The sequence below is a fragment of the Otolemur garnettii genome, unplaced genomic scaffold (assembly GCF_000181295.1).
Source record: "Otolemur garnettii isolate 467f Iridium unplaced genomic scaffold, OtoGar3 scaffold00125, whole genome shotgun sequence".
NCBI classification, from domain to species: domain Eukaryota; kingdom Metazoa; phylum Chordata; class Mammalia; order Primates; family Galagidae; genus Otolemur; species Otolemur garnettii.
In genome coordinates this window covers 5,888,148-5,899,013 of record NW_003852520.1, presented here as the reverse complement: position 1 = coordinate 5,899,013, position 10,866 = coordinate 5,888,148, and positions in this window count along the sequence as shown.

Genomic DNA, 10,866 nt, shown 5'->3' with positions numbered 1-10,866 from the left:
GGTGGAGGGAGGGGGATTGGAGGGATCACTTCTGAGGTTTATCTTACAAGGGTACAAGTGAATCTTTCTAAGAGTAGAATGTGAATGTTTTAAAACAATAACTAAGAAAATGACACGAAGGCTATGTTAACCAGTTTGATGAAAGTGTTTCGTATTGCTTGTGAAAACCCCACACTGTACCCAGAAGATCATTAATGTACATAGTTACCATTCAATAAAAAAAAATAAAAAATAAATGAGAAGAAAACACACACACAAATCAGTAGTATTTCTATGCACCAATAATGATCAAACTGAGAACTAAATCAAGACTTGACTCTCATTTACAAAAGCTACAAAAAATAAAATAAAATAACTGGTAATATATTTAACCAAGGAGGTGAAAGATCTCTACAAAGAAAATTACTGAACACTGATGGGAAAAATCATAGATGACACAAGTGAATGGGAAGCATCCTATTCTCATGGATTTGGAGGATCAATATTGTTAAAATGTTCAGGAAGCCTAAAGCAATCTACAGATTCAAGGAAATTTCTATCAAAATACCAACATCATTTTTAACAGAATCAGAAAATTCAATCCTAAGCTTCATATGAAACCAAAAAAGCTCAAATAATTGAAGCAATCTTAAACAAAAAGTACAAAATTGGAGGCATCATATTATCCAACTTCAAATTATAGCACAAGCCTATAGTAACCAAAACAGCCCATAGTAACTAAAACAGTAAGATACTGGTATAAAAATAGACACATAAATTAATGAAACAGAATTAAGAACCCATAAATGAAGCCACGTCCTTACAGTCAACTTATCTTTGACAAAGTTGACAAGAACATACACTGAAGAAAGAACATCCTATTCCATAAACAGTGCTGGGAAAATTGAATAGCCACATGCAGAAGAAAGAAACTAGATCCTTATCTCTTGCTATGTGCAAAAATTAACTCAAGATGGATTAAAGACTTAAGCATAAGGCATGAAACCATAAAAATTCTAGAAGAAAATCTAGGAAAAACTCTTCTGGGCATTGGCCGAGGCAAGAAATTTATGATTAAGACTCCCAAAATAATTGTGACCAAAAAAAGGGGACTTAATTGAATTACAAAGCTTCTGCACAGCAAAAGAAAAAAATCAACAAAGTAGAAAACCTACAGATAGGAGGAAATATTGCAAACTATGCATCCAACAAAGGACAAATATTCAAAATCTACAGGGAACTCAAACAGCTCAGTATAGAAAACAAAAAATCCATTAAGAAGTGGGTAAGGCTTGGCGCCTGTAGCTCAGCGGCTTGGGTGCCAGTCACATGGGTATACCGGAGCTGGTTGTTTGGAAACCACCTGGGCTTGCCAAATAGCAATGACAACTACAACCAAAAATAGCTGAGCATTGTGGTGGTCATCTATAGTCCCAGCTACTTGGGAGGCTGAGGGAAGAGAATTGCTTAAACTCAAGAGTTTGAGGTTGCTGTGAACTGAGATGCCAGGGTATTCTACCGAGGGCAACAAAGTGAGACTCTGTCTCAAAAAAAAAAAAAAAAAAAAAAAAGTGGACAAATGACAGGAACAGACTTTTTTCCAAATGAAGACATGCAAAATAGTCAATAATCATATGAACAGTGGCTGGGCCAGGTGACTCACACCTGTAATTGTAGCACAGTGGGAGGCTGAGGCAGGTGGATTGCCTCAGCTCAGGAGTTTGAGAACAGCCTGAGCCAGAGTGAGACTTCATCTATAAAATTGGTGGGCCTTGTGGCAAGTGCCTGTAGTCCCAGCTACTTGGGAGGCTGAGGCAAGAGAATCACTTAAGCCCAAGAGTTTGAGTTTGCTGTGAGCTGTGACGCCATGACACTCTACCCAGGGTGACAAAGTGAGACTCTGTTTCAAAAAAAAAAAAAGATCATATGAACAAACCACAACATCACTAATGATCAGGAAAATGCAAATTAAAACCACAATGTGATACCACCTTTTCCCAGTCAGAATGTCCATTAATAAAAAGTCAAAAAAGTGCTGCCCCAGATTCTGTGAAAAAGGAAAACTTATAACATTGTTTGGAATGTAAATTAGTATAACCTCTATGAAAAACAGTATGGATATTTCTCAAAGTACTAACATTAGATCTGCCATTCAATCCCGCAATCCCACTACTGGGTGCCTATCTGAAGGGAAATAAATCAATATATAAATACGATACCTGCACTCATAATGTAGGTCACTACAAACGTTTTGAGACAGACTATGTTATGGTCCATTATTTCACTTCCAAGAAACATGGTCAACAGCATCCTTTCTGATTCATCTGTGCAAGTTTCAACTTGCCCAGCTTATCAGTGTTAATGGGAGGGCTTCATCTGTTTCCATCCACAAGGATTTTATGTTTCTCGATTTTTGCGTATCTCAAAACTTTTGTAATCACTGACGTATTTATTGCAGCACAATTTACAATAGCAGAGATATGGAAGCTATGTGTAGATAAAGAAAATGTGGGATATACATACACACACCATGGAACACTTTTCAGTCATAAAATATTATTTCTCTTGCATCAACATGTGTGGAACTGGAGGCTATTATCCTAAGTAAATGGAAAAACAAATAGCTTATGTTCTTACTTATAAATGGGAGCTAAGCTGTGAGTACACATAGTCATACAGAATGGAATAATGGACATTGGAGACTTAAAAGGAGTGAGATTAAGAGAGTGTGAGGGTTTAAAAATTACCTATTTTATACAATGTATATCATTAGGGTGATGGGTACACTAAATGCTCAGACTTTATCACTCTACAATATATTCATGTGACCAAACTCCACTTGTACCCTCTAAATCTGTTGAAATAAAATAAATTAATTAATACAAAAATAAATTAAAAAACCCAGAATGCCTTATACTGGGAAATTTATCAATAAAGAAATTTATTGCTCATGGTTCTGGAGGTTGGGAAATCCAAGATCAAGTTGCTGGTAAATTAGTGTCTGGTAAAGTTTCTTTCTGTGCTTCGAAGATGGCACTTTTCTTGCTGCATTTTCACATGGTGGAAGGTGGAAGGCAAACTTCCTTTGACATCTTTTATAAGGGCAGTAATTGTCATGAAGCAGAAGTAGAGCATGACTTAATCATTTCTCAGAAATATTCCACCTTTTATGATGATCACATTGGGTATTAGGTTCTAACTAGTACATGAATTTGGGAGGACACCAACATTTAGACCATAGCAGGTTTGATATGTGAATTATATCCTAATAAAAGTGTTACTAGGAAAAACAGTATATAGCATCCTTTGACTCATTCACCTAGATTACCCCATTGATGACATTTTATATATCTGCAGTACAATAACAAAATCAGGAAATTGATAATGGTACAATACTATTATCTAAACTAAAGACCATACTCAGTTTTCTTTTCCTTCTTTCTTTCTTTCTTTCTTTCTTTTTTTTTTTTTTGAGACAGAGTCTCACTATGTCGCCCTGGGTGGAGTGCGTGGCGTCACAGCTCACAGCAACTTCAAACTCTTGGGCTTAAGCGACTCTCTTGCCTCAGTCTCCCAAGTAGCTGGGACTATAGGCACCTGCCACAATGCCCAGCTATTTTTTTGTTGCAGTTGTCATTATTGTTTAGCTGGCCCAGGCCGGGTTTGAACGCACCAGCCTCAGTGTATGTGGCTGACGCTGTAACCACTGTGCTACAGGCGTTGAGCCCATACTCAGTTTTCATCAGGTTTTTTTTTTTTTTTTGAGACACAGTCTCACCTTGGGGTTGAGTACTATGGCGTTATAGCTCACAGTAACCTCAAACTCTTGGGCTTAACAGATCTTCTTGCCTCAGCCTCCCCAGTAGGGAGGACTATAGGCACGTGCCACAATGCCTGGCTATATTTTGGAGATAGGATCTCGGTCTTGCTCAGGCTGTTCTTGAACTCCTGAGCTCAGGCAATCCACCAGCTTCAGCCTCCCAGAGTGTTAGGATTACAGGCATGAGCCACCATGCCTGGCTTAAAGTTTATTTACACTCATCTGTGCATGTGTGTAGTGCTATGCAATTTTATGTCACATATAATTTTTTTTTTTTTTTGAGATAGAGTCTCACTTTGTCGCCCCTGGTAGAGTGCCATGGCATTACAGCTCACAGCAAACTCCAGCTCTTGGGCTTAGGCGATTCTCTTGCCTCAGACCCCCTGAGCACCAGCTAAGACTATAGGTGCCCACCACAACTCCTGGCTATTTTTTTTTGTTGTTGCAGTTTGGCTCGGGCCAGGTTTGAACCTGCCACCCTCATTATATGGGGCTGGTGCCCTACTCACTGAGCCACAGGCACTGCCTGTCATGTATAAATTTTTATAATTGTCTCCAAAATCAAAATAGAGAACTGTTTTCTCACTACAAAAGAAATATCTTGTGGTATCCTTTTATAGTTGCATCCATACCTTACCCTCACTAATCCATTCTTCATATCTATTTTTATCAATTTGAGAATGCTATATAAACAGAATAATACATTATGTAATGTTTTGAGACTGGCATTTTAAAAAATGAAGCATAATGTCTTTGAGATCAACCTAAGTTGTTCCATGTGTCAATAGTTAGTTCCTTTTTATTGGTGAGTAGTATTCCGTAATATGGGTATGTCAAAGTTTGTTTAACCATTCATTCTTTGAAGAACTTCAGATTGTTTATAGTTTTGGATACTATGAATAAAGCTTCTGTGAATATTCATATTTATAATTCATGGATATACATTTTCACTTATTTGGGATAAATGCTCAAGAATATGATTACCAGGTATAGGTAATAGTATATGTACTTTTGTAAGAAGTTGCCATAATTTTTCCAGAGTGGCTTTACTATTTTCCATTTCCACCAGACATGTATGAGGTGTCCAGTTTCTCTACATCCACACTAGCATTTGATTTTGTCAGTATTTTTATTTTATCTGTTTTAATAGGCATGCAATTACATCTCATTATGGATTTATTTATTTATTTACTAATTGAGACAGAGTTTCACTTTATCACCCTCAGTAGAGTGCTGTGGCATCATAGCTCACAGCACCCTCAAACTCCTGGGTTCCAACAATTCTCTTGCCTCAGCCTCCTGAGTAGCTGGGACTATAGGTGCCTGCCACAAGACCTGGTTATTTCCTTTTTCTTTTTAAAAGATGAGGTTTCATTCTGGCTCAGGTTGGTCTTGAACCTGTAAGCTCAGGCAATCCACCTGCCTTGGCTCCCCAGATTGCTAAGATTATAGTTATGAGCCACTGTACCTGACCTTGAACATCTTTTTTATGTGTTCGTTTCATTTGCCATCTGTTGTCTCCTCTTCAGTGAAATATTTCTTTACCTTTTTTGTCCACTTTCAGTTGGATTGAATGTTTATTATTGAGTTCTGAGAATTTTTAAATGCAATTTATTTATTTTGAGACAAAGTCTCACTTTGTTTGCCCTGGGTAGAGTGCCGTATTATCATAGCTCACAGAAACCTCAGACTCTTGGGCTTAAGCAATCCCCTTGCCTCAGCCTCCCTAGTAACTGGGACTACAGGCACCTACTACAACATCTGGCTTTTTTTTTGTAGAGCAGGGTCTCACTCTTGCTCAGGCTGGTCTTGAACTCTTGAACTCAAGCGATCCACCCACTTCTGCCTCCCAGAGTGCTAGGATTACAGATGTGAGCCACTGTACCCAGCATTTTAAGTGTATTTTAAATACAGTCCTTTATCAGATATATGCTTTGCAAATACTTTCTCCCAGCTTGTAGCTTTTCTTTTCATCTTCTTAGCTGGATCTTTTACAGTGAAAAAGCTTTTAATTTTGATGAAACTAAATTTTTCATTTTTTTCTATATGCATCATGTCTTTTAGTATCGTGTTTAAGGATTTGTCACTTAGACTTAGGCTCTGAAGATTTTATGTAGTTGTATGTTTTAAATTTAGTGTGTGATCCCTTTTTAGTTAAATACTACATAAAGTGTGAGCCTAGGTTGAGATTTTATTTTATTTTATTTTATTTTTTTGCCAGTGGATATCCAATTGCTCAAGCACCATTTGTTGAAAAGACTATCCTTCCATCATTGAATTGACTTTGTCCTTTGTTAAAAGTTGGTTGGGAGACAGAACTTCTGGAATGGTGGAGGTAGACCCTCCATAAATCCACTCCTAAAAAGAACTGACAATGGAACACAGGCAAAAATTGTCATAATCAGTCAATGATTTAAGAGCTCTCAATATTAACCAAAGTTTTCCAATAATCCAAGCAACATGCATTCAAGAAAAACCTCTGAACCTCAGTAAGTAGAGCTAGTGATCTAATCACCATTCTTCTTTCCCTAACTCCATGGTAGCCTTGAAGACTAGCAGCCCTGTCACCAAGGTAGCAGGGTAAAGCAGCAGCCTTGCAGCCACCAGAAAGGGTAGACTGGATTTTGTGCTCTTTAAAAAGTCCTATTCTAAGAGCATTATCACTATTTTAAGTGCCTCAGTGCTTTCTGGAAAAGCTCTGTATTCAGGGTGTTGTCATTATTTAACCTGATGGAGAGCTCATTCCTTAGGAAAAGCCCTCTCTAGAGCATTTGTTAAAAACCAGTTGTAGGCCAGGAGTGGTGGCTCATGCCTGTAATCCTAGTATTCTAGGAGGCCAAGGTGGTTGGATTGCTTGAATTTAGGAGATCAAGACCAGCCTAAACAAGAGTGAGACCCCGTCTCTAAAAAAAAAAAAAAAATTGCCAGGCACTGTGGCAGATGCCTATAGTCCCAACTACTTGGGAGGCAGAAGATTGCTGGAAAGAGGATTGCTCAAGCCCAAGGGTTTGAGGTTGTTGTGAGCTATGATGCCATGGCATTCTACTATGGGTGACAGAATAAGACTCTGTCTCAGAAACAAACAAAAAGCAGTTGTATTTGTTTGACATTATAGTTGCTTTAGGTGGCAATTCTAGTTTAGGCAAAACAGTGTCTGGGCATAAATATAAAAGGAAGATCTGGGGAATAAGATATCATAAGGGGTATTGAAAAGATCTGACATATTCCTGGTGATGTATAAGGCTGTGCACGTGTGTAGATATTTGTGCATACTCAGGAAAGACATAAAGGGTCCTAATTTCTTACCTCTGGATGATTTTTTTCTGTCTTGCACAAGCAGGAATTGAATTCTAAGGCAGAGTTGGCAGCTGCCTGGCTGAATTTTGAAGGCATTTCCTAAGTTGCACACAAAGCTCCTCATCAAAGACTAAAGAATTTATTTGTTCTTGCTTTATGGAAATCTGTCTAATTATTACGTGGCCAGTGAGTTGACTAGTGAGTGAATTCAATGGTTACACATGGGAGTGAATACAAATTTTACAGAGTTTGTACAGGATTGTCATTAAACAAACAGCAACAGTGACTACTCTAGTAATAAAAAACAAACCCTGTGGAAACAGGAGAATCTGGTTTCCCAAGTTGATTCATTACATTATAATATTTAAAATGATCAGTTTTTGACAAAAAATTATGAGGCATGCAAAACAACAACAACCCCCAAACAAACAAAGCATAGCCTACACATAGGAAACACGAAGCAATCAATAGAAACTGTTTTTGTTTTTGTGAGATAGGGTCTTACTCTGTTGTCTAGGCTAGAGTGCAGTGGTGTCATCATAGTTCACTGCAACCTCAAATTCCTGGGCTCAAGTGATCTTCCTGTCTCAGTCTCCTGAGTAGCTGGGTCTACAGCTAGTGCTGTGAACAGCTATGTGCAACACCACCACACCCAGCTACTTTTTTTATTTTTCATTTTTGTAGAGACAGGGTCTTTTTATGTTGCTTAGACTGATCTTGAACTTCTGGCCTGTAGTGGTCCTCTTGCCTTGGCCTCTCAAAGAATTATAGGTGTGAGCCATAGCACCCAACCTAGACAAAAACTTTGAATCAGCTATTTTAAATTTGTTTAAATAACTAAGGAAACTAATTCTAAAGAATTAAATAAAAGTGAAAAAATGATGTCCCACCACAGAGAATATTAATAAAAACTTACAAATTTCAAAAGATCAAAATATATATGAAGTTGAAAAGTACAGTAACTGAAGTGAAAAATTTTACTAGAAGGGCTTGTCAGCAGATTTGAGCTGGCAGAAGAAAGAATAGATGAACTTGAAGATAGTTTGAGATTATCCAATTGAGGAACAGAAGATGAAAAGAATAAAGTAAATTTAACAGAACCTAAGGAATTTGTGGAACAACATCAATTATACCACATGCAACGTTAGAGGTTCAGATGAAGAAAAGAAAGGAGTAGAAAGAATATGAAATAATGGCAGAAAAGTTTTCAAATTTGATGAAAAATATTAATCTACATACTTAAGAAACCAAACAAACTCCAGGTAGAGTAAACTCAAAGAGATCCACACTGAGACACATGATAATCAAACTGTCCAAAGTCAAAGCCAAAGTCAAACTGAATCTTGAAAGCAGCAAGAGAAAAGTAACTCATCACATATAAGGGATCTATGGTAAGATTAACTCTTATTTCTTATCAGAAACCATGGAAACTTGAAGGCAGTGGAAAGACATATAGTGTTAAAAAGAAAAGAAAGACCCCCCCACCTTTTCAATTAAGACACATATATTGTGTAAAAGTATACTTCAAAAATGAGGGCAGGGCAGTGCCTGTGGCTCAAAGGAGTAGGGTGCCGGCCCCATAAGCTGGAGGTGGCAGGTTCAAACTCAGCCCCAGCCAAAAACTGCAAAAAAAAAAAAAAAAAAAAAAAAAAGAGGGCAAAATTAAGACTTCCAAGATAAGCAAACACCAAGATGGTTCATTGCTAGTATCCCTTTCCTAAAGGAAATGCTAAAGAAATGCTACCAGCAGAAGACCAAAACCCACATTACAACAAAGATATTTGTATCAGAATGTTTATTGCAGCCCAATTCATAATAGCCAGGTCATGGAAGAAGCCCCAGTGCCCACTGATACACAAATGGATCAATAAATGGTGGTATATGTACACCATGGAATACTATGCAGCCATAAAGAAAGATGGAGACTTTACCTCCTTCACGTTTACATGGATGGAGCTGGAAAATGTTCTTCTTAGCAAAGTATCACAAAAATGGAAGAAAAAGTATCCAATGTACACACCCCTATTATGAAACTAATTTATAGCTTTCATATGAAAGCTATAACCTAATTATAGACTAAGAATATGGGGAGGGGGGAGGGGGTGGATGGGTAGAGGAAGGGTGATTGGTGGGTTCACCTCTATGGTTTATCTTACAAGGGTACAAGTGAATCTTTCTAAAAGTAGAATATAAATGTCTTAACACAATAACTAAGAAAATGACATAAAGGCTATGTTAACCAATTTGATGAAAATATTTCAAATTGTATATGAAAACACCACGCTGTACCCCATGATTGCATTAATGTACACAGCTATCATTTAATAAAAAAAAAGAAAGAAATTCTACCAGCTCAAATGAAAGATGATTAGACAGTAACTCAAATCCACACAAAGGTAAATATATAAAAGAGAGTATTAGTATATTTTTGTTTGTAATTTCTTTTATTATCTGATTTAAAGACAACTCCATGAAACAATAATTATTAATCTATATTGGTGAGCACACGATGTATAAAGATTTTATTTTTGACAATAATGGCATAAAGAATGGAGCTATATAGTAGCAGTTTTATATACTTTTGAAGTTAAGTTTGTATTAATATGAACTAGATTGTTACATATTAAGATGATGTTAATTATAATCCCTAAGGCAACCACGGAGAAAGAAAATGTTTAGAAAAAAAATTTCTAAATTTTTTTAGAATAAAAAATAAGAGAAATATACAAAATAAGTTGTGTTTCTATAAACTATCACTGAAAAATCAAAAAATGAATTAAGAAACTAATTTAATATATAATAGTATAAAAATAAAATATATGGGAATAAATTTAACTAAAGAAATGCAAGATTTATATTCTGAAAACTACAAAACATTATAGAAAGAAGTTAAAAAAATGGAGAGACATCTCAAGTTCATAGACTGGAGGGATTAATATTGTCAAGATGGTAATACTACTCACCAAAGTGATCACAGATTCAATGCAGCCCAATTCCAGCTCCCTTTTTGTGACAATATTGGCAAGATGATTTTAAAATTCATATAAAAATTCAGGGACCAAGAGTTTCTAAAACACTCTTGAAAAAAGGGTAACAAAGTTGTAGTACTCACACTTCATGATTTCATAACACTCTAGAAAGCTACAGTAATCAAGGCAGTACTGGAATAAAGATAGGTATGTAGATCAATGGAATAAAATTTAGAATCCAGAAATAAAACCATACATTCATTGTCATTTGATTTTCAACAATGCTGCCAAGACAATTATTCATAATAACTTAAAGTGGAAATGACCTAAATGTAACTGATGAATAAACAACATGTTACATATCCATATAATGGAATATTATTTGGACATTAAGAGCAGTGAAGTACTGATTCATGATACAACATGAATGAACCTTAACAACATTATGCTATGTAAAAGAGCCAGTGACAAAGGACCATAGAGTCTATGTTTCCATTTATATGAAATGTCTGTATGGCAAATGTCTATATGGGCAAATACACAGAGATAGAATGTAGATTGTTGGTTGGCAAGGGGTGGGGAGGGCAGAGGAGATAGGGTAGGCATGAGAATGACTGCCAATTAGTATGGATTTTTTAGGTGTGATACATATGTTCTAAAATTAATTGTGGTTCCAGTTGCACAATTAATATACTAATTCACAATTGTACACCTTACAAGGTTGGATTTTATGGTATGTGAATTAGATCTCAATAAACATATTTCTAGAATAAGAAGCCCAGGACTAGATATCTTCATTGG